Source organism: Pyrgilauda ruficollis, unplaced genomic scaffold (assembly GCF_017590135.1).
Source record: "Pyrgilauda ruficollis isolate IOZ18807 unplaced genomic scaffold, ASM1759013v1 scaffold11, whole genome shotgun sequence".
In the NCBI taxonomy this organism is placed as follows: domain Eukaryota; kingdom Metazoa; phylum Chordata; class Aves; order Passeriformes; family Passeridae; genus Pyrgilauda; species Pyrgilauda ruficollis.
Genome location: NW_024509210.1, coordinates 457,591 through 481,491, shown reverse-complemented (window position 1 = coordinate 481,491; position 23,901 = coordinate 457,591). Strand labels below are relative to the sequence as shown.

Sequence of the window (23,901 nt, the reverse complement as noted above, 5' to 3'; positions counted from 1 at the left end):
AACAGTGAAGGTAAATACTTCAACTTTCTAGAGAGGCAGACTCGCTTTCTTGGCTGTTTATTTATGCTGGACTGTTATATTTGCTGAGGAATTGGCACTTTGCAAAAAACAGGGCGCAAACATGCTCAGCTTCATACTGAGCACTTCAAAACCTTCGAGTGTTACTTTCTGTGTCTTCTACAGCTCACAAGCAGCAAGAAGTAGCAAATGCAGCTTCAGATGTCAGAAAACCTGGCCTTAAGAAAAAGTAAATGCTCTTATTTTGCAAATTACCCTACAAACACAATACAGACAATTCAGTTTATACCTTTATAAAACTATCACCTAAATTCCTTATTTTAGATTTAGACCAAGCACAATAATAACAGAAAGGCTTGGGAAGTTTCAGAGGCAGGGCTCTGAAGGGCTTAGAAAGCTACAGACAAGGCAAAATTCAGTTTCACTGTAAGGAAATCACTTCCACAGTGCAATCACAATATTTGGGGAGCAGGGGGGAGAAGGAAAAGCCCCTGTGCATCACCCGATGAGGGGGCACAGCAAGAGAGCTGTGATGCTGTGCATGTAAGCAGCTGATGTAGACAAGTCTTGCTGGATTATTAAAGAGCCATTGTCCTGAGCCTGGAGGCTTTCAACAACTCATTTCACAGCTCCTCTCTAAAAACCACCCCAGAGTTTCACGCCTCCGCCCCCCGGAATGAGAAGTTCACGGGTTTTGGGGGTGGATGTCACAGCATTAGTCAAACAGAAAAAGGCGTTTACCTTGCCAGGCTTCCTGTCCTTCCCAGGTGATCATTTCCTCTGGCTCTCCAGGCCTCCCTTCTCCCCAGCAGGAGAAGAAAGGAATGCTTTCTCCTGCAGCTTTGAACGCTTTCTCCTGCAGCTTTGCTTTCAGTTTGCCTCAGACAGACGGAGAGATTTCTTCCAAAGCAAACACTCCAGCAACGTCACCGCGAATATAAATAGGCAGAGGAGAAGGAGGGAGAAGCACAGCCCTTCTGGAAACACGCAAGTAGGGGAGAATATCAGACAGAAATAAAGCCTTTCTTTTCCTAAAGCTACACTCACAGCCTCGACTCGGACACCACAGCCGGGCTGAACGAGCCAAGAGAAATATTGCATGCATGCAGCCAGCCAGAGAGGGAGGTTCTCACATATCCCGGGTTTTGCCAGGAGCTGTGCTATTTCTGCTGCCACCCTGGAGCTCACACACACGGCTGCAGGTCCAAATAAACACCAGCAAAGCCACCTGCACCCACCCACCGAGGTGGGCACGCCGGAGAGCCTGCAGGGCTCCAGGGGCCATTGCCCCTGCATCCCTGGAAGTGTCCATGGCCAGGTTGGATGGGGCTTGGAACACCCTGGGATAGTGGATGTTATCCATCTCATCTCTCTCCCCTGGCCCTGGGAGTGGATCTCATCCCTACACAGAGGCAAGAACTGGTCAGGGATGTGAAGGTCTGGGCACCTCTGGCTGCACTGACCATGGAGTTCAGAGCCCTCAAAGGAAGGAGCTGAGGGACAAAGCTGCACCACAGCCCTGGACTTGAGAACAGGCTTTGGCATCATCTTCAGGGGTGTGCCTGAGAATCCCAGTGGCTTGGAAAGGGACCCAAAAGAGCTGGTTGATAAAAAGAAAAAGGGACCCAAAGGAGCTGGCTGATCACCTCCTCCAGGCTCAAGGACACATCACCCCAACAAGCAGCTGATCGAGCTGAGCAGGCAGGAGGCCCCCATGGAGGAGGACAGAGCTCCTGATCAGGGCCAAGCGCAAAAAGCAGGTCAGGGACAGATGATCCAGGAGGAATCTGGGAACACTGATCCTGCAGGTGATCCAGGAGGAATCTCAGGGACACTGATCCTTCAAGGGCAGGTGATCCAGGAGGAATCTGGGAACATTGATCCTGCAAGGGCAGGGGATACAGGAGGAATCTGGGAACACTGACCCTGCAGGGACAGGTGATCCAGGAGGAATCTGGGAACACTGATGGGGCAGAGGTGGGGCTAAGAGAGCCAAAACACATCTGGAACTGAATCTGGCAAGGGATGTGAAGGGTGCCAGTGAGGCCAACCTTTGGGAACTGCAGGCCCCCGAGGCCAAAGGGAAAATCCAGACAAGGAAGACTTATCCTTAATGGAAGAGGATCAGGTTAGGGGACAGCAGGCTGGACATATTCATCCCATGGGGCCTGATGGGATGGATGCACAAGTGCTGAGAGAGCTGGCTGCTGTCACTGTGAGGCCACACTTGATGAACTTTGGAAACCATCTCCAGTTACCTGAAGGACAAGAGGGTGATCAGGAGTAGTCAGCATGGACATATGAAGGGGAAAAAATCCTGCTTCACCAGCCTGACCTCCCCCTAGCATGAAACAATCTCAGTGGATGAAGGGAGTGCAGAGGATGCTGTCTGCTTGGCTTTGGCAAGACTTTCAACACTGGCTCTTCTCACACCCTCAGATGAGCTGGCAAAGTATGGAACAGCCAGGAGGGCAGGGAGGTGGGTGGAAAAGTGGCCAAATGGGCAGGCCCAGCAGGGAGAGGTCAGTGCCACAAAGTCCAATTGGAGAACAGACACTTCCCACAGGTTGATATGAGAGCCAAAATCATTTAACCTCTTGTTAAATGACCTGGAGGATGCACAGAGCGTGCCCTCAGCACTTTGCTGGTGACACGATAACTGGGGTGAGTGGCCAGTACACCAGAGGGTCACACTGCCACTTGGATCAACTCTAAAAGGCTGGAGCAAAGCGCAGGGAGCAGCCTCAGGGTGTTCAAACACAGGAAAGGCAGAGTCCTTCCATCACCGGGGGGGGAGTGACCCCAGGAGCCAGCACAGGCTGGGAACAGCTCTGCCAAGCAGGACCTGTGGGTCTGGATTACAACAAGCTCCCAGGAGCCAGCAAAACAGCCTCCCAGCAAAAAAAGCCACCAGCTGCATCACAAGAGTGACCCTTCCCCTCTACTCAGCACAGGTGACACCATTCCTGAAGTGCTGGGCCCAGTTCTGCACTCAACAGTGGGAAAGAGACATGGAGAGAGTCTGGCAAATGGCCCTGGACAAGCAGCTCTGGGTGATCCTGCCTGACAAGGTGACCTTCCAGAGGTCCATGCCAAGCTCAGCTGGGCTGTGATCCTGGGAGCCTTCAGCCAGTCCACTCTCACAGCCTGGATACCATCTGTGATACCCCCAGGAATTCAGAAGCAGCACCTCAGCCCTGTGTAAGGCACAGTGCCACAGCGCTGACAGGTCACACCCCAGCCCAGCAGAACACCTGACATGGGTCCCATCTCACTCCTGAGGTCGAGATTCAGTTCTCAGCCCTTGCTAACTCACCTTGGCCATGGTATGACTCCACTTCTGCTTTCTCAGTGTGACACAGTGGTCAGAGACTGGCAGTGTGAACAGACCAGGCAGGAGGTGTTTCATCACTCACATTTCATAAAGGTCCCTTACAGTCTCCATCTCCCTTGAGTTTTGCTTTCCTTTTGCCTTTTTTTTTTTCTCCCCTCAAACATCACCATTGGGATGAATGCTTAAAAAAAGCCCTCAGCCCCACAAATGTTCTGTTACACCTCTAAAATCCAGAGGAAGATTATCCTCTATTATAGCAAAGCAAGAAGAGTCAGACATGGATATCATTTAGGTTTACAAGCCAAAATCTTCATTAACTTAGCAGGTAACTACTTGTTGCTAGTGTAAAAGAACAGAAATACTGAAGTTTATTATTTGAGGGCCAAGAGATAAATTAAAGCTGTAATTTCTTTAAATCTCCAACATTTCCTGTTCCCACAGCTGGAGGTGGTCTGGTAAAAAGAGGCCAAGTGACAGCCATCAGCAATGGAGGGAAGTACAAAATTGATCTTACCTATCAATATTTCACCCTAAAACAGAGGGACAGGGAAGACCCCATGCAATATCCAGGTTTTTGTCCAAAGCTCCCAATAAAACATGTTTCTCTCTAACTGTCAGTTCACTTGCCTTGCCTGCTTCTCAGTTTAGCACACCTCCTCCTCCTCCTCCTTCTCCTCTCTTTGCAAATACACTGAGGGCTGAGCAGGGACAGGGAGAGCCCAGCTGGGCTCTGCTGTGGTGGCAGCTGGCACAGCTGGGGCCAGGACACTCGAGGTCTCTTCACACAGCAAAAAAAATAAAGGCACCAGTCAGTTTTAAACTGACTCCCTGCAAGCATTGGCTCACAGGGATTTAAGGCCATGCAGGGTTCTGGCTTCTTGCCATGGGTGTTGTCCCTGTGTTAGCCCGGTGTCACCAAACCCAGATGCCTCACATTACAAAGGACTGCTGGGGTCAGCTGGCCCAGTCCCTGCCCCAGGCAGGTGCATTTTCTGGAAGGGTCTATGGCCCTAGGCCACACCATGGTTCCATCCAGGAGCTTGGGAAGGTTTTTGTGGATTGTTCCATTCGTAGCTACCCAGCTGGATTGTACTGTAACATGAAAGGCTGGGCAGGGAAGTGTCTGAGAGCAGCCCTGGAGAAGGAGCTGGGGGTGCTGGGGGTGAGAGCTGGGAGCCAGAACCCCCCCGTGCCCTGGGCTGAGCCCCAGCGTGGGCAGCAGGGGAGGGGGGGATTCTGCCCCTCTGCCCCTGGGCTCAGCTGAGACCCCACCTGCAGAGCTGCCCCAGCCCTGGGGCCAGCACAGGAGGGACCTGGAGCTGCTGGAGAGACCCAGGGGAGGCACCAGGATGGGCAGAGGCATGGAGCAGCTCTGCTGGGAGGGAAGGCTGGGACAGCTGGGGCTGTGAGAAGGGTGTGTGGAGACCTCACAGCTCCTTCCAGGGTCTGAAGGGACACAGGGAAGCTGGAAAGGGACCCTGCAACAGGAACTGGAGGCACAGGACACAGGGAATGGCTTCCCACTGCCAGAGGGCAGGGATGGATGGGATATTGGGAATTAGGAATTGTTCCCTGGCAGGGTGGGCAGGCCCTGGCACAGGGTGCCCAGAGCAGCTGGGGCTGCCCCTGGATCCCTGGCAGTGCCCAAGGCCAGGTTGGACAGGGCTTGGAGCAGCCTGGGACAGTGGAAGGTGTCCCTGCCATGGCAGGGGTGGAATGAGATGAGCTTTAGGGTCCCTTCTAACTCTTCTGGAATTCCATGAGTAGGTGCACCAAGAGGCAACCCCAAAACAACAGACACTCCCTGCAAAGATCTGCACAGGGGCTCAGATTCTCAGCTCACAGTTTTGTCTTTAAAATTCCTGCAGCTGTGAACATAAAGACTAGACCAGCATCTCCAACCATCACAGCAGCTTCTCCTGGGGAGACTGAGAACTTGCCTTACACCTGTGGCACTCAGGGCACAAAGGAAATCCCATTTATACAGGACTTTTCTCTTGGGCAGCATGAGCTACTGTTTCATACTGAATTAACCCCCATAAAGGAGAACCAACTAAACACAGAAAGAACTACTCTGGACTTGCAAGGGAAAAGAGAGGCTGCTAATTACAGCCCAACTCAGCTCCTCACTGCCAGCAAGGCATCACCAGCCCTGTCTCTGTGTTACTCTGCTGGAGGAGAGTGGCTCCTCTACAAGAGTCCCAGCTGGAAGATACCAGGAGGTTGTAGCTGGCATTGAAACCCAGAACAAAGCAAACCAAGGGAGAATCAGGGATGCTGCATGTCCTGCACATTGCTGAGATCCACCCCAAGGATCTTGGCATGCTGCTGGTAGAGAAAGGAACAACTGGCCAAAGTTTCAGGGAACCAGAGAAATAAAAACAGAGGCACACACACATGAAAAGAAATAATTCTATATGGAAATTACACATCAATCCAGAGGCAGCCAGGATTCCATCCTGCCCCAAAGAAGCAGATCTGGAGCCTGGGTATCACCTGAGGCAGCTACATACCCAACAAGTATTTTTGGAGTGGTCCAGCAAGGAACTGAAGCACAGGGAACATCCCTACACCCACACTGAGAGCATGGATGGGGACCAACCATAAAACCAACACAGCACAGCCAGGTTTCCATCCTAGACTCACCCAACAGGAACCCCAGCAGAGCTTAGGATCATTCATCTGGTGACAAGAGGAACAGTGTTCCTTCCCCAAACACACCATGTAACAGGGCAGTGTGACAGAGATGGACACAGCAGCTCTCCCTCCTGCCTAGGAAATGCTGCAGGACTTTGTGTGGTCAATATGTTACAAATTCAGGAAGATTTTGGCACAAAAGACCTCCATTATTCATTAAACACTTGCAATCCCAAGATATTCCCCCTCTAAGTCACTGCACTTGCTTAGTTGCTCTTGCTGTTATGAATGTGACCCTTTGTTTATACAGCAAAAGGCTGGGTTTGGTACACTACTAAATAAAGGAAAATTCAAGCTTCCACATCCATCATGAAGCTCTAAAATAAAACAAAACAGGAAAAAACTCACTTTGTCCACAGCATCCCAAAACAGACCAGGCTTTACAGGGCTTTCAGTGCTAAATGAAAGCTGATCATAGAAAATTCCCTTGCAAATGTTTATTATTCTAATTTTAACCTCTGGACATTTTTAGGGCCAATAAAAAAACAAGATCAAAACCCAAGAGAGCAACTAATCCACACAGGGATTCTCTCCTGCCTGTGCTGGTTCAAAAGTCATTCTGAGATTTGGGGTACATTTTTATTTTTAAACCTCTGTTTAATTTCTGGTACTGGAAGCATTAAATCCCACTACAATGTCAGATCAAAACAAGTCTCTTAGAAAGGAAGGGACAAGGATTCCCATGGGAAACAACACTGTCCAATATAAATACCCCACAGAACCCACTGGGCAGCAGAAACTCCTTTTTAATTTGTCTTTTCAAGGTGAAAGGAACTCAAAGAACACAGAGATACCTTGTGCCAATATACTCTGGGTAAGCACTTCCCCAGGCTCTGTCGGATCCTGCAGAGCACTTTCATCCATCCAAACTCTCCAGAAGTGTTCAAAACATTTCTCTCAAGACTTAATTGCACTTTTATGCATCCAAACCAGATAAACAATCACGGTTCCACAATCATTTTCGTGCCCAGACCCACTCGTTTGGCTTCTACCAGGGGAACAGACCACAAAACCCTTGTGGATTTGGGACCAAGAGTGAGATTTTGGACAAGAGTGAGAGCAGCCAGACACTGTGTCACTTGCAGGGGCTCATCACAGTGGCACAGGGACCACAACTAGCCCAAAATCTCCTGGCACAAGCACAAATGCAGCTCTCCAGGACAGCAGCTCTGTTCTTCTTTATTCTCCTGCCCACAAAGGTGCAACCAGACACCCTGCAGTGTGTTTTGGAGAGTTACTAAGAGGAGAAAAACAAACAACCAAACAACAAAAGCCAAAATTGGGCTGCTGGGGTGAGCAGCTGCCTGCAGGGATAAACTTCACTTGCAGACAGCACCGTGCTGGTGCCAAAAGGCTTTCCCCAGTAATTCTGACCTTTATTCCTTGCCCAGCCTCATCCAAAAAAAGCAGTGAGAAGCACTATTCCTGTGTCTCACAATTCTGGCCCTCCTGGCTGTATTATAGCCTACAGTCTTCTTCCATTTTATCATCAATCCAAGTAACAAATCCATCATTTAGCTCTTTAGCTTCCCTGTCCACCCTACAAGCTCACCACACACTGATGGGACTGCCATAAGGTGAAAAATGCACCTTCCTATAGCTTTGGTGGCCAGTGGCCCCTCAGTTTGATCTGCTGCTTGTTTTGTTCCACCTGCTATGGGACCTGGCATTTCCTTGTCAAATACAAGCTGAATTCCCCTATTCCAAATTTACTCCAGAGTGCACATGAAGGCAAAGTGCCCTCGACCTACAGATGAGAAAAGGCACTGCTCTCTGGGGGTATCATCCCTCCTGCCTATCCAGAGACATCCTCTGGAGACCTCACTTTGTGCTGCCCTAAACCCTTGTCCTCCCTCTGCATCAGAGCTGCAATTTGATTCCTGAGCTCCCAGCTGGGCTTTGTTTCGAGGGTTCTCCCCCTCCTTGTTTATTTTAATCCATAAACCTACACACCCATAGCTCCAAAAATAAGAAGTCACAGCAGAAAAAGGCCTCCAACACAGCGCACATCATCAATACAAAGGCACTTCCAAACATAGAAATTCAAAACCTCAACAGCACCAAGCAAGAGCAATAATGAAACCTTAAAATGAGCCCAGGTCAATCAATAGACAGGACGCCAGTGAAGTGACCTGTGTGACAAGTTACAGCTGTTTGTTGGGGAAAAGAGTGTCACACAACTGCTCTCAACACTTCTGATTCAGCTCCTCCCTTTAGTTCCAGCCCCTAGATGAACTGAGCTAGCCACATATCACAGTTCTCCCCCATCTCCAGCTTTTCTGTCCCCACAACCTCTGTCTCACACCACAGCTCTAGGACTCCTCAGCAGTGTCACAGCAATACTTTGCATATGATAACATGGAGGAAATAGCTTCTTGTTAACCATTCCAAGGGTAAGAATCAGCAGGAAAAGGCCATTGCAGGCAGCTTATGAAACACTGACAAGCGAGCAGGCAATCCTGGAGGTGAAAGGCACCAGCCAGCCAGGCTTTTGTTGGGAAAAAGGAAGAAACCTGGCATCAAGACAGTTCAAAGTTTTTAAATCTTGCATACATGAAGGTAATTATCTCCTTATTAAATATTTCACACTTCTTTACAATGGTTAAAATGGCAAATCTCTGGATTCAGGGTAACCATCCTCTGACATGCACCCAAACTGTAGAATCATGGAATGGTTTGGTTTGGAGGAGACCTTAACCTCCCAACCCCCTGCCACACTCGCAATCAGTAACTAAATAACAGGCCAAGGACTTTTCCTAAGCAAATTATGCTGAAATCATCGCGGGCTGCGCAGAAGACACAGGGAAAAAAATTAAAAGTATGAGTTAATAGAGTCTTGCTGCTTCCTGCTGCACACAGGCTTGTTTTTTTCCTGCAATTACAGAAGAGGGATTTTTTTTTTTTTTTCCAGCACCACTTTCAGCTGCCACAAGCAGGCTATTGTTTGGATTTAGCCAGGCAGCAGCAGTCCCCATGCAAACCCAGGGCAGCAGAATGGACTGCCTGGAACTGAAAGGGAACAGAAGGGAATTCAGTCCTGTGAGGATGAGAAGAGAGATTTGTACTAAATACCTGCTTGGAGCAAAGCCAGAGGAAGCACATCAAAGAAGTCCTGGGATACTTCCCAACATCCAGGTGCCCTCAGGGATGTTGTGCATCAGGTGACAGCTCAGCAGCCTCTTCCCAGCACGCATCTCCCAGCTCGTGCCCCAAATCCAGGCAGCCCCAAACTGCTCAGACTACATCTCTGCCTCCTCCCCCGCACACCAAGGCATCCTCTCCCATTCAAGAAGTGATTCCCCAGCCCTTGGACACACCAGAATGAGTCATCTGGGTGCACTGGTGCCTTCACTCTGAAAACTCCTGCTCGTCCCTGGCAGAGCACTGAAATGCTGTGAGCTCACTTGTAGCTGTGGCAACAGAAATGCAAATCCTGCCACACTGAAAAACTTCACCACCGACTCCTCCACTACACGGGGACTATGTGTGAGCAAAGCCAGTTTTTTCTTCTCCCTCCCTGAGGATAAATTTGGTTTGTGAAAGCTGTGCCCTAAAACAAAAATCCAGTCAGCAGGGCAGAGTTAAACCAGACACACATTGCTTTAGCTGTGCTTCCGTGCACACAGAAAACAGGCACAGAAGAGTTTGGAAACAGGGTACAAAACCAGGTTTGAGGTCGCTCACTGCAAGGGCTCTACTCACTCTCTACACCTGGTGAGGAGCTACTCCATTTGCAGCCTCCAGTTTCAGGCAGAGCGAGTCATACCATGGGCTGGTTTAATACAACAAAGTTACAGAGAGAGAAGAGAAAATGGCTTTCAGTTAATTGTTCCCTGGCAGGGTGGGCAGGGCTGGCACAGGGTGCCCAGAGCAGCTGTGGCTGCCCCTGGATCCCTGGCAGTGCCCAAGGCCAGGCTGGACAGGGCTTGGAGCAGCCTGGGACAGTGGAAGGTGTCCCTGCCCATGGCAGGGGTGGATAAGATGGGCTTTAAGGTCCCTTCCAACCCAAGCCATTTTATGATTCTATAATTAAATGATCCATTTTTCAAAAGAAATCAGAAGTCTAAAAAATATCAACATATCTGGATGCAAAACCACGAGCTTTTCCTGGGGGATAAGTAGGATATTTCTAACAAAAATGCAGGCAGTAACTGCACACAGCAACCAGAGGTTAAAAACAACTGATGGGGGTGGTGAAGATAGAGAGAAAAAAAAAAAAAAAAAAAAAAAAAAGCCTCCCCTAACCAGAGGTCAAAAACAACTGATGGGGGTGGTGAAGAAAGAGGAAAAAAAAAACCAAAAAAAAAAAAAGCAAGCCTCACCTAATAAGTTTTCAGCAGCAAAACTTGTGTGAACTGCAAGACCCGAATTGCAAATTTAGCTTTGATGAGAATTGCACCTCACTCGCAGGATATCTACCTGTGGTTTGCAGAAACTTCTCAGACAAGCGTCAGTATCCCGAATGGCAAACAAAGAGTAAACTCCCACCGATGCTTCCCGCATGTTGAGAAGTTTGGGTGGGGAACTGGGAGATCTCTGGGCTTGGTGGGGGCTGGTGTTGGTTTGGAGCCTTGTGTTTTGTGGTGCTCTTTGTTCCCCTTTCAAATTGGGTTACCGAGTGCAAATGTTTGCAGGAGTGAAAACCCTGCAGCCTCAGCTTCACCTGTGAGTGAGCAGAGCCAGTGTAATCCCACAGGCAGGTTATTCTATCTGGGAGCAGAGCAAAGGAGCTAAAAGCAGAGGAAAAGCAGAGTTACCATGGGATACCGGGATGCGTCACTTCTCTTGGCTCTCCTGGCGCCACGTGACACCTCAGCCACCAGATGGGATAGGGAAAAAAAAATGGAAAAAGGTCCCTAGATTATAGCAAAGTTTAGGTTTTAAAATCTACTGCTTATGGCTACACAAATAGAGGCAACAATATTTATCTACAAACCAAACTATCTGTCTATAAATCTATTGCCACGGAGCAGTAAATACACGCTTTCCCTTCCAGCAGTTGTCACCATCTACACTTTTCAGTTCCCTACAGTAAATTTAGTCCAGGCACATGCAGAAATACCACCCTTGCCATCTCAGAGAGAACTATCAATTGCCTTTCAGAGGAGGCAAAGCAGGTCAGTAGTTTCCACCTCGCTCATAAATACAGAAGCAGCCACTTGACAGCAACAGACACGAGCAGTCAGAGTTCAAGAGAGATCAGAAGAGGGATGAATCACTTGGAATTTACTCTCCATGTTATCATACAGGTCAAGCCCGTGCCTTGGGCTGGAGCCCACTGAACCAAGAGTTTCTTTCCATTTTCTAGGTATGGCTGTAGAGCATGTGTGTGCAGCATGTCAGGGACCCCACACATGCTCACTCACACTTGGGCTTCTCCCCCACTCAAACCACGATCAATTCTCAAACAGCTCCTGCTCCAAGTCTTTCTTTTCTATACAAAATCCTAGAGCAGTCCAGTGTTTGAGGATTTCTCCCCTCCTTTTACAGCAGCCAGTTTCTAGCAGATCAAAACAGCTCTGATTCAAAGGACATTATTCCAACTCCATCCTCCTCCACCTCCCAAAGCCTCCTAACACCCACACGCTGCTGAACGTCAAAATCTCCAGGGAAATTCAGTCCTTGCAGATGGCAGCCAAGCATCCCCCTGGGGGTAATAAAAAGCTCTGTGCAGCGTGAGGAACCCTGGCCCTTCCTGGGTGAAGGTGCATTCCCAGCCTTCCAGCTCTACCCAAACATTTCATCGGGCTGGGAATGGAGTGTGCAGGGAGCTGCTGGGGCCCACCTGCCTCCAGTGCAGCAGGGTAACCTGAGCATCACCCCAGCACCAGCTGGCACGCAGCCACCCCAACCCACCTGCTCCCAGCACGCTCCAGACTGCAGAATTTTGGGAAAGGAACACAGCCCAGTCAGCCAAGACAGCTGCTGCTATCATCTGCTCCTAAACACCAGCTTTTATCACCTGAATCACTTGCTATTCCTGCTTGCCTGTTTCCCATTACCTACCAGAAGTAGGAAATAGTCTGGAAGCCAAGAAATCCCACATTTCGTCTGCTACTCCAGGTTGTAGCCCCTGTGTTACACAGCTACACAACAGCTGGGTGTTATTTCTGACCTGCTTACAAAAGGAAGTTTCAGGTTTCTACAAGAAGTTTAACACAGAGAGTGATACCTTTTACAACAAGGGGAATGCAGGTCGTGCACCTGGGCAGGAACAGCCCTGAGCACCAGCATAGGCTGGGGAGGGCCTGCCGGAGAAAAGCAATGGGAATATGGATTATTTAAACCTACAGGAATAGCACAAAGTTATAACAAATGTATTTTAATTTTTAGCATGAACAGCAGCTGGTTTTAAGGCTGTTTTATTGCACTAGTAGGAGGAGATTTTTAATGCTGTTTTAGTCTAAAAACCGCTGAGTTTGTTCACTTGCCCTGTGGGCTGTCCTGAAAAATAAGAAAGTTATTTGTTCTGTGGGGAAGGACTTGGGGGACACCGAGGAGAGTGTCCTGGGGACACCGAGCTGTCCTGGGCCAGCAGAGTGTCCTGGGGACACCGAGCTGTCCTGGGCCAGCAGAGTGTCCTGGGGACACCGAGCTGTCCTGGGCCAGCAGAGTGTCCTGGGGACACCGAGCTGTCCTGGGCCAGCAGAGTGTCCTGGGGACACCGAGCTGTCCTGGGCCAGCAGAGTGTCCTGGGGACAAGGAGGCCAATGGCAGCCTGGGCAGCAGCAGAGCACTGGCAGCAGGGCAGGGCGGGATGGTGGCCCTGTGGGCAGCCCTGGAGGCACCTCTGCAGTGCTGTGTCCAGCTCTGGGTGCTGAGCACAGCAGGGCCAGGAGCTGCTGGAGCTGAGCAAGGGCCTGGAGCCTCTGGGTGCCCAGGGAAGGCTGAGGGAGCTGGGGCTGCTCAGGCTGGAGAGGAGCCCCAGCTGAGAGGGGCCCTCAGGCCTGGCTGTCCCTGGCTGCAGGGAGGGGCAGAGCAGGGCCCAGGCTCTGCTCCGGGGCCCAGCCATGGCACCAGAGCCACGGGCAGGGCCTGAGCCCAGCCATTGCCCTGCACAGGAGGCACAACTTCTTCCCTGGGCAGTGCCCAGCCCTGAGCACATTGCCCACACAGCCTGGGGGCTCTCCTCCCTGGGGCTGTGGCAGAGCTGTGTGCACACAATGCTGTGCCCTGTGCTCTGGGATGGCCCTGCTGGAGCAGGGAGGTGACACCAGCTGCCCACTCAGCTCCTTCTGCCTCAGCCACTTTGGGATTCCTCCCATCTCTGCTTTAATAACTGTTCCCTGAGCCAGGAGACACTGTCTTTAATAGTTTATAACAGGATGGGTTTTATCCAGCCTCCTTTGAACCTCTCACCTTCCAGTAACATCCTGGCCACCAGGAATACCACAGCAGAACTGTGCACCAAAAGAAAAGCTTTCCCTTTTATAAACTTGTTCCTTCCTTCCCTGTTGTTTTGGTTTTTTGAGTGAGGAAGGCCTGGGTACAGTCATCTTCTTTGGAAGATGCAAAGCTCCCAATCTGCTTAGCATTCCTCTCCTCGCTTCTTCCCCTCACAATCATTTCTGCTCCATGCTAGAGACAATGTTTATTCATCTCCTTTTATACAACAGCTGTTCCATGCCTTCGATCACTTCATCATCCTTTGCTGAACCTTGTTCTTCTTGGAGATGGAGGATTCAGGACATGGAGAATCATGGAGAAAAAGGTGATTTCTAAACTTATTTTTACAGTAGCTTATTCTGTTATCTACTCCTTCCCTAATAATATTTATTCATTTACAACTTTGACTTTGCAGCTATTTGCAGTGAGAAAACCTCCAAATTCAGGAAAAAAGCCTCCCAAGAGAGAACAAAACCCAGAACTAATAACATTTTTGCATTCAGCCAGTGTTGCAGAAAACAAGCATTAGGCTTCAGAGAGAGGAAAGAGCCTGAACAATGCAGTAACCTCTCAATATCTTGAAACAGAGGCTTCCAAAACTTTTCTTAAACCAGAGCAGCAGAGCAAAGAATGAACCACATCCCTGGCTGTGCATGTGCCTTCCTCCCCTCAGCCGATGATGGTTTCTGGTAAGAAAACATCAAATAAATACATATACACAAACCTAGGTCACCTATATTTATTATTTCCTCATGCAGCACCAGCAAAGTGACCCCTAAGGAGGTGCACAGAAAATGACCTGGATTTTTATTAGTAACCAATTGCTGCTCTCCAGCCTCCCTGACCTTGTAGCACACACCTGATTCCTGCTCAGCACACCTGGGTTTCCTCTTTTCATGTGCACAGTCCCCACAGTTCTGTGTCATTAATATTCACAGTACACCCAGGGGCAGAGCTGTAGCCTCAAACTCCTGCTGGGACACAGATTTTTAATTTTTTTCCCCCTGTTTTCGGCATCTCAAACTCACAGGATGACAACACAGGATTGCTTTGAAGTATCCATTTTCACCCCACCTCAAATTACCACAGAGAAGCAGATCCTGGCTGAGTATCAGAATTCTCCAGATAAAACTAAATAATCAGTGCATCAACATGGAAACAATGAGTGGGTTTTTGTAAACAAACAGAGAAGAGCTTCAGATTTAGCATGACTTTTAAAAGGATGGTGGTGCCTCTTGCACAAGCAAGAAGCAAATGGATTCTAAACAAAAACCTGCTGTTTTATTAAGCTCACTTATCTAAGTTTTTAAGACTTGCTTTTTGCAAGGCTGTGGTGTAAAAATAAAGGTGCTCCTTGGGGCAATTTGTCAGGCACTCCTACTGCACAGTTTTGGATGCTGTAACAGAAAGGAAGGATCAGAACAGGGATTTCACTGAAATGACCATCTAGAACCCCTCCTTGAGAAGAAAGAGAATAAACAAGTCCACAAAAAACAGACTCTCTTAGAAATTCTGATGCCTCAGGTTTTAGCTTTTATATTTTTCAGATTCTGTGCTGCTTTAGCGTGCACTTTTGAGTTTCACATTAAGGGATGGCGAGCTCTCTGCACAGAGCAGGGAGACAAAACAATTCCTGCTCCAGCTGGGGACCAAGGACAAATGATCCAAATTTCAGGCCCAAGAGCACAAACAACGTGGGCTGAAGAGAGAAAAACAAGCAGGATGGGACTGCATAGGCTAAAGTTGTAATTGGAGAATCAACTCCAATGTGCAAATGGAGCAGAACTGATCACAGTGACAGACCCCGTGAGCGGGTGTCCATTTTGTGACCATTTTGGTTCACCTTGGGTACAGCCCTGGCTGGGCTCTTGTGCTGCCCAAGGTGCATCCATGGAGGAGATCCTTTTAAAAAAACCCTGCTTTATTCTTTAACTCTGTCCAACCTCTGTGCTAAGTCAGCCTTCTCAAGGTCTCAATTCCACCTGGAATTTCAGCAGGAATTTCTGCATGGAAAGGGTGCTCAGGCCTTGGCAGGGGCTGCCCAGGGAGCTTTGCAGTGCCCATCCCTGGAGGTGTCCCAGGAAGGGCTGGAGGTGGCACTCAGTGCTCTGGGCTGGGGACAAGGTGGTCTCTGGGCACAGCTGGGACTGGATGATCCTAGAGGTCTTTCCAACCCTAATGATTTTATGAGTCTACGAATTTCATGTTTCAAAAGAGCTCTCTCTTGCAAAATTCAAACCATGTATCTGTGGGCTGTGAAACAGCATTCCTCTGCTGGGGGCCACTCTTCAGGCAGTCAGGTTGTTGCATTCTGTGTCCCACTGTTCTTTCACCATGTCACCTCTCTCCATCCCATTTCCCCTCTGTACAGGGGCACCTTCCTGCCCTGCCCATGTCCTCAGGGGTTCTGAGCACAGAACTTGTGTGCTGGCTTTGAGCAATCCTCACAAAGCACCAACACAACCTTGTGCTGAGTATTATTGGAGTGTAAGAAAAATCATTTACAGAAACAGCAGCTACAAGAGAGCTCCTTGCTTTATCTCCTCTGTAAACAGCTTTTAAACTGCCAGCTGCAGCTAGGAGCTGGAGACAGAAGAGACATCCCTGCAGTTGCTGACAGGTAAGTTTATTGGAGCTTCAGCACAAGCATTTAAAGATGAAAGAGCACAACCAGGGTGCTGAAAGACAACTGACAGCTTGAGGAGTACGCACTGGTTTTCAAATTGTTTCTGTGATGTAGGGTAATGCTTGTGATCACAGCATTCACCGGGAATTAGATCATCCATTTAGCAGCAAGTTTGCCTGATCAACTGTCTGGGGACTTCAAACAGATCAGCAAAACTGCAGAGCTGGAGAGACACTGTCTTGGTATTCAGCTGCCTTCCCTGAGAAGCTTCACAGAGACCAAAACACAGGCAGGGAAATCACAACAAAACATTGACAGCAAGTTGAGTGCTGCCCCTGAATTTGGGAAGCAGCACCAGGGCAGGGCACTCCTGCTGGCAGCGAGCACCAGGGCCTGGGGCAGGGACAGCCAAGGAGCTGCCTCAGCTCATCCGGATCAGCCCCAGCACGCACAAAACACCTGGAGCCACCCCGTTAACATATCCTAATAATGACACAGCCTTTGTGCAAAGCCTGTCCCTCACCTTTCTGCCCTTCTGCATGTGCTGCACACAGCTCAGGGAGCTCCACAGGCTGCAGCAGCTTTCCAAGAAACTCATAGCAAAGCTTGGGGAATTCAGTGATGTGTCAGTGCCTGGAGATGGCTGTGAGGATGCTCCAAAATGCAGGGAAGGGCAGGGAGGAACCTGGAGATGGGAGCAAGCTCTGGACAAGAGGATATTTAAACCTGCCTGGATGTAGCAGGGATGCACACATCATCTGAACAGCTGGGACAGTTACACAGGACTCTGGTGACAGAGCAGACATCCTGTGCTGGCACTACAAGTCCCTCAGTATGTTCATATCATATATTTCACCCACCCTTTGCTGTGTATTTATCCATGCACAGCAAAATATGTGAGATGTAACTTTTTGTTTTCTCAAGTAGTACACGGAAATCTGTCAAAACAGCTGCTGACAGCCTTGCAACTGCTCCCTGGGAATGGGGACAGCAGAGGCAGGGCAGCACAGGCCAGGACAAAAACCCTTCCATTTTCATGCATCTTGCAAACACAGATAAAAACATTTAAGGAGTGAACTGAAACAAAGCATCTTGTGCAAGAATCCCAATGACTGTATTATCTGCTAAACAATTAAACTGCAAAAATGTGGAGTCATTTTAAACAAGTGCATCTGTCATTAAGATAATGACCAAATGAGTCAGTGCTTATCCAGTAAGAGATATTTAAAAGAATCACAGAAAGGTTTGGCTTGGAAAGGACCTTAAAGCTCATCTCATTCCCCCCCTGCCATGGCAGGGACACTTTCCACTGTCCCAGGGTGCTCCAAGCCCCAGTGTCCAGCCTGGCCTTGGGCACTGCCAGGGATCCAGGGGCAGCCCCAGCTGCTCTGGGCACCCTGTGCCAGGGCCTGCCCACCCTGCCAGGGAACAATTCCTAATTCCCAATATCCCATCCATCCCTGCCTCTGGCAGTGGGAAGCCATTCCCCCTTGTCACTTCATCCCTTGTACAGAGTCTCTCTCTGTGTTTCCTGTAGCTCCTTCAGGCCCTGCAAGGCCACAATTTGGTCACCCCAGAGCTTCTCCTCTCCAAGTGAACACCCCCAGCTGTCCCAGCCTTCCCTCCCAGCAGAGCTGCTCCATGCCTCTGCCCATCCTGGTGCCTCCCCTGGGCTCTCTCCAGCAGCTCCAGGTCCCTCCTGTGCTGGCCCCAGGGCTGGGGCAACTCTGCAGGTGGGGTCTCAGCTGAGCCCAGGGGCAGAGGGTTTAATTCAACACAGGAGCAGAGCCTGTTCCATCCGTCCAAAAACTGAGGGAAAACAACTGATTAACACCCCAGCGTTCCCAAAAGGCACAAACCCGGGGTGCTGTCTTCAGCCTGTGGCTCCTGGGGGGCAGAGCAAGAGGCACCTTAAATCTCTCAGCGTGGTTTGAATACAGCTCTGCTGATTGCAAAGAAAGCAGAGACCAAAACAAGATTAGAGCTCAGCGAGACAGCGTGCCCCTCGTGAATCCAAATAAACAAGACATTTTGAACTATTTCCAGCATGACTTCAGCACAAAATAACATTTGCACATCAGTGTAATAGCTGATGTTTTAACTGCTTGCTAAGGGAGCAGTCACGCACTGCAGCCCTGAGTTCAGTGGTGGCTGCTCAGCCTTCAAAGGAAGCAAAAAGAGCTGCAAAAGAGCAGTGCTGCACTTGAAAGCCTTTCAGAAAGCACTAAATGTATTTGTGTTCACTTGAACCCAAGGAGAACACGGCCTGCCCTGTCCCCACATGCCTTGGGTGGATGATGGGGCTCTTGAAAGGAGCTGGGATGGCAGCAGCCACCAAATCCCAGCTGAAACCTCGTGGGGTCCAGAGCCAGGGAGCAAAGGGAGCCAAAGCCAAGGGGCACAAGTCCAGAGGATGCAACGCAGGAGGGAAAACCCATTTTCCCTTTGAACCTGTGCAAGGACTGGTGACACACCCTCACAGGAAATCCTATTACTGGGGGCCCTAAGCCATGAATCAATCCTGGAGTCATTCAGAGGCAGCCCCAGGACAAAGGAACAGTCAGATGCTAATTCAGGCCACAAAACTGAAGAGGGAACGTTCCCTCTTTGGATTAAGGATTAATCATCAGCAAGTACAACCTATTTTCATTAACTGCAGCCATTTCCTGCTAACACATCCTTTCCATTTTCCTGGAAACACGGGAGTAACTACATGTCTGAAGGCAAATAAATTAGGAGACAAGAAGGAAATTATCCACAGCACCCAGAACAAGCCACTCTTGAATATTCCCATTGAATAAAGCAGCTAAAAAATCTTCCAAAACCCAACTTGATTGATCCAACAAATTGAACACAAGGTATATAAAATCTCTGCTCCAAAATTCCATTAAACCTTTAGTTTTGCAAGTGCCAAAGATGTCATTGCTTGGAGAGGCTGTGGATGCCCCGTGCCTGGAAGTGTCCAAGGCCAGGTTGGATGGGGCCTGGAGCAACCTGGGATGGTGGAAGCTGTCCCTGTTTGTACCAAAACCACCCAGGCACATCCTGCAGCATCCTCTTAACATCCCCACTTCTCTGGGATAGTTCTGATGAATGCATCTCAAGCTGTGTCAGGGAAAATATAGGCTGGATATTAGGAAGAAGTTTTTCACAGAAATAGTGATAAAATATTGGAATGGCCTGCCTGGGGAGGTGGTGGAGTCACCATCCCTGGATGTGTTCAAAAACAGACTGGATGTGGCACCATGGTTTAGTTAAGGTGTGTAGGGCATGGGTTGGAATGTATGATCTTGAAGATCTCTTCCAATCCAGTGATTCTGTGAAAAGCTGGGAAGAATCATCAAACCATTTAGGTTGGAAAAGACCTCCAAGACCACTGAGTCCAACCTCCTCAGTCAGCAGCAGCTTCAAGCTGAGGCTTGCAGCAAAACAAACCAAAGGTGTCACTTAAAAAAAAAAAAAAAACCAAAAAAAAAACCCAAAAAACAAACCAATGTCACAATCAAAGTGTGGCCTAAAGAGGACACAGAAAAACTCCACATGATTCATAAATTCCCCGCAAGGAGCTTTTACATGCACAGGACAACACCCAGGAAACAGCCAGCACTTCTAACAAAGATTATTTGAACTTCACAGGGTGGTGAGTTTTTGTGGATGATGGATTTTTGAGTTCGTGGGATTTTTTTCTGGTGATGGTGTTTTGTTCATTTTCTGTTTAAACATCTGCTCTAGTCACCTGTTGCCCACTTAAGTGGGAGATCTCACCTCTGAGTGTTCTGCACTGGAATTTGCTGTTAACCATTACAAGCCCTTGCTGCATTTACACAGAGTTCTATTCCTGAGCAAACTAGTTAAGCAGGAATATTTTCAAAAGACTGCACATATGCACATATGCTCTCTTCCCATGGAGCTAAATTTGGTAGGTATGAGCATACCTGGCTGTAACAAGCTGAAACAAAAATCCCTGAGACACAGAAACCGAGTTCCAGGCATAAACCCCTGCTTTCCACTGCTCTAAATAGTCCCTGTTACACTGTGATTACACAGCAAGCAGTGTTTGCTTTGCTCTCTGAGCCCAGGGCTTCTCCTTCATAGCCACTGAAATTCAAGTTTAAAACAGAATTCAGCAAGCAGCTCTGTCAAGCACATTCCATGCCAAGCTGGAGGATGAGTATATTTATATAACAAAAGGCTTCCTGGATTATTTTAAGGCTCAAGTTCTGCAAAGGGAACAATTGATGAAAGGGATGTTTTTCCTTTGTTTAAAAAAATAATACTCATACCAAGAAGGAAAAAAAAAAAAGCCATTGAAGAGACAGCAGTGCCTTGATATTCCACTGTGAGATCCCTGGATCACAGCAGAGTCATGCACATGCTCTCTGACCCTATGAGTACAGAACCTGTGCTGTCACAGAGTGAGATAAATACAGCAAAAACCAGAGGTCACAGACATCAAGGCAGCTTCAAGTGAATATCTGCACATAAATGATGAGCTGTGCCACAGAATTACAGAATTATTTTAGGTTGGAAAATCCCTCCCAGCCCAGGAATCCACCCTGTGCCCAGTGCCCACCTTGTCCCCAGCCCAGAGCACTGAGTGCCACCTCCAGCCCTTCCTGGGACACCTCCAGGGATGGGCACTGCAAAGCTCCCTGGGCAGCCCCTGCCAAGGCCTGAAATTGAATTCCAAAAAGGAATGATAGAACTGGGATTATGAGTGTGTACTTTGGTTAGAAGTATGTAATATCATGTGGTGGGAAACTTAAGAGTTTAAGGTTTTAGGATACAGTAATATATATAAACAAGATGCAGGTTTTGGGGCAGAGGCTGGTCCTTCTTCTTCACCTTCCTTTCCATGGGTTTGGGTGGTTTTGTGTAATTGCATAAAAAAGTCCACTTTGCAGGCCACAAGTCGCTGGTTATTGAGTTAAAATTAAAAATAATTTAGGTGTCATTTCTTAATTGGATAGTTTATCCTTAAAAGGCCTTGTAGAGAGAGAGATGGAGCTCCATTTTTAGTTTGTTAGAGTGAAGTGCTGTGGAACTCACAGTTTGTGAGACTGTAACATAGATAAGAACTAAATCACCCTTTCCATGCAGAAATTCCTGCTGCTGTCCAAGCTGAGCCTCCCCTGGCCCAGCCTGAGGCCCTTTCCCCTTGTCCTGTCCCTGTTCCCTGGCAGCACAGCCCGACCCCCCCTGGCTGTCCCCTCCTGGCAGGGAGTTGTGCAGAGCCACAAGGTCCCCCCTGAGCCTCCTTTTCTCCAGGCTGAGCCCCTTTCCAGCTCCCTCAGCCCCTCCTGGGGCTCCAGCCCCTTCCCCAGCTCCGTTCCCTGCCCTGGCCACGCTCCAGCCCCTCCATGTCCTTCCTGGACTGGGGACCCAGGACTGGGCACAGCCCTGGAGTTCCATCAGCAATGCCAGCCCAGGGGACAGGCCCTGCCCTGGGCAAAGGAACAACCCACCAACACAGAGCCAGCCACACCTGGTTTGAATCCTTTCCCTTCAGCACAGAGCAGAGCAGCCTCCTCTGCACCTCTCGATGTTCAACCCCGATTAAAGCTGCATTAAACTTTAAGTAATAGATGCCTGCATTATTCATGACTGCTCTGTATTGGATGCAGAGCAAACAGAAGCTGAATCAATGCAGTGACAGGAGCTTCGGGTGTCTGCTCGAAGTGTCTCCTGCTCCCAACACTGATGTACTTGAAGAAGGGTGGGGAAAGTAGGAATTTTTCACTACTGCTGTAAACAAGCCTTGGTATTACAGTTCATCCAGAACAGTGACACAGAGGCAGCTTTCAGAGAGCAACAACTGCAAAAATCCTGCTCATCATCATCTGACCTGTGACACGCAAAAATGTAATTTCCCTCTATTTCAGCAGCCTCGGTGTTTAGTCACAGCATTTTTTTCAGGATTTCTGGTGGTATTTGTTACAGATTCTGTAAGAAATACCACCAGAACATCTTACTTATACAGCCTTTGAGATCCAGAGAGAGGCAGTATTGGGACAGCCACAGGAGAGGGGCTAAACCCAAACTTGTCAAAGACAAACGTGCTCAGGGCATTAGCAGGGATGAGGAATAATCACAACTGAAAGGTGCTTCTCTGCTCTGTCTCCCACAACAGCCTCTCACAATCAGCCAGTTAAGGCTCTCTAATATTTCAGAACATTTTCAGGAAAAAGGCAAAAGGTTTCCCAACTAGGAATGGGAGGCATAAGAGACTTGGTTCACTCAAGGTGCTGGACACTGGGGCTGCACACAAACAAATCACAGCTTTTAGAACACTCTTCCTCAGAATCTTTACACCCAAAACTCCACTTTTATTTTCTGATTCTCACTACACCTCCCCTCTACCTCTTCAATCAGTCATGGAGCTTTCCAGCACAGATCAAACCCCACAAAACCATGACAAATCCTATGAGATGCCTTTCAGCAAATCCTCACACAGCTTCAAAGGATTACTGAAAGACAAAAACACAACTACAAGCAGCAATAAAGGGCACAGACCCGGTTTATTCTCTCTGCAGGTCATTTATCTATGCCAAAGCTAGAGCTGGGAACAGAACACAGGTATTCCAGCCCCATTCTGGCTGTCTACACAATATATCACCAGTTTCCACAGCCAAAAGGGCAAAGATTTCCTTACAAGCAGAGTTTTGGGAGCATTTATCCACAATCTACATCTTCAAGTTCTGCTCTCAGTCATCCTTCCCTGGAAGCAGGCAGAAGGAACTGATCTAAGGGATCTTTCAGTTGTCTTTCCCTAAGATTTTACAATTTAATAATACTGGAGTCAGACAGTTTGTGAAATATCCAAAAACAAGAACTTGCCCCAATTCAGATCACAGTAAACAAGGTACAGAATGAACACTTCACTCCAAAACACACATGTTTGAAAATGCAAAATGCAAGATGCACTGACCTACCTGAAACTGCTTTTCTAGCCAGAGCACTCGATGCATCAGGTTAGGAACTCATTTGGAAGAGGAGAGTGGAAGCTCAGACCTGCTGCTGGCAGCTTCTCACGTAGTCATGAGAGTCACTGTTAACAAAACAGCAAACAAATAAAAGATAAGGACATTTAAGAGGTGGAGCTAACAGGAAGCCTTCATTAAAGCATCAGGAGTTGTTTCAGTGTGAAGACGACCTCAAGGTCTAACAAGAGCTTGGATATACAGGGAAGGCCATCCTAACATAAAGTCATGGAATGGTTTGGGTTGGAAGGGACCTCAAAGCCCATCTCATTCCACCCCTGCCATGGCAGGGACACCTTCCACTATCCCAGGGTGCTCCAAACTCCATCCAGCCTGGCCTTGAACACTTCCAGGGATCCAGGAGCAGCTGCACTTTAAAAATAGTATTTCCCACAGGACACAGAAAGAGAGAATATCCTTGTGTGCACACAGGCCTAGATGAGTTTTGGAGGATATCACTGAAGGGGTATTGGGGACAGCCAAAGGTGATACAGAGACTCCATCCTCAGAAGGCATGAAAAGACACTTAATTATTAGAAATCTACAGTTCTTGTAGAAATAATGGTGGACCTAAGACCTGACTGGCCTTTAGGAATCTTCTCTCACACTATTGGTGAACTCCACACTCTGGAGAACCATATCTATAAACAATGGTTACAGAAGGAGAGATAACAATGGTTTGAATTCTTTCCTCTAAGTTTCCCACAGCTTCTACACAGCTTGCCAGGATTTTCCTAGGACAACCATATGAAATTACTACAGGAGGAGACCACCACCCCCAGAACAACGTGGGTTTCCCACTGCCACAAACAGGCTGCGGACCACCCTGCTACACCCTTTTTAAGAGCACCTTTTCTTAA

At 48.5% G+C, this 23,901-nt stretch overlaps 1 protein-coding gene across 7 annotated transcripts in view; it reads right to left on the bottom strand.

Annotated features, from left to right (window-relative positions):
* SGMS1 (sphingomyelin synthase 1) overlaps nt 1–23,901 on the bottom strand; it is a 91,197-nt gene that overhangs the window by 42,780 nt on the left and 24,516 nt on the right. For 4 of the 7 annotated variants that reach the window (XM_041473966.1, XM_041473957.1, XM_041473982.1 and 1 more), the window contains exon 2: nt 22,994–23,109. The exons of 1 other annotated variant lie outside the window; for it this stretch is intronic. The gene's annotated coding sequence lies outside the window, so the exon portion shown is untranslated. Of the gene's footprint in view, nt 1–759; nt 996–22,989; nt 23,110–23,901 lie in introns of all 7 variants that reach the window. 2 more of the 7 variants (XM_041473992.1, XM_041474001.1) reach the window with 2 other exon arrangements.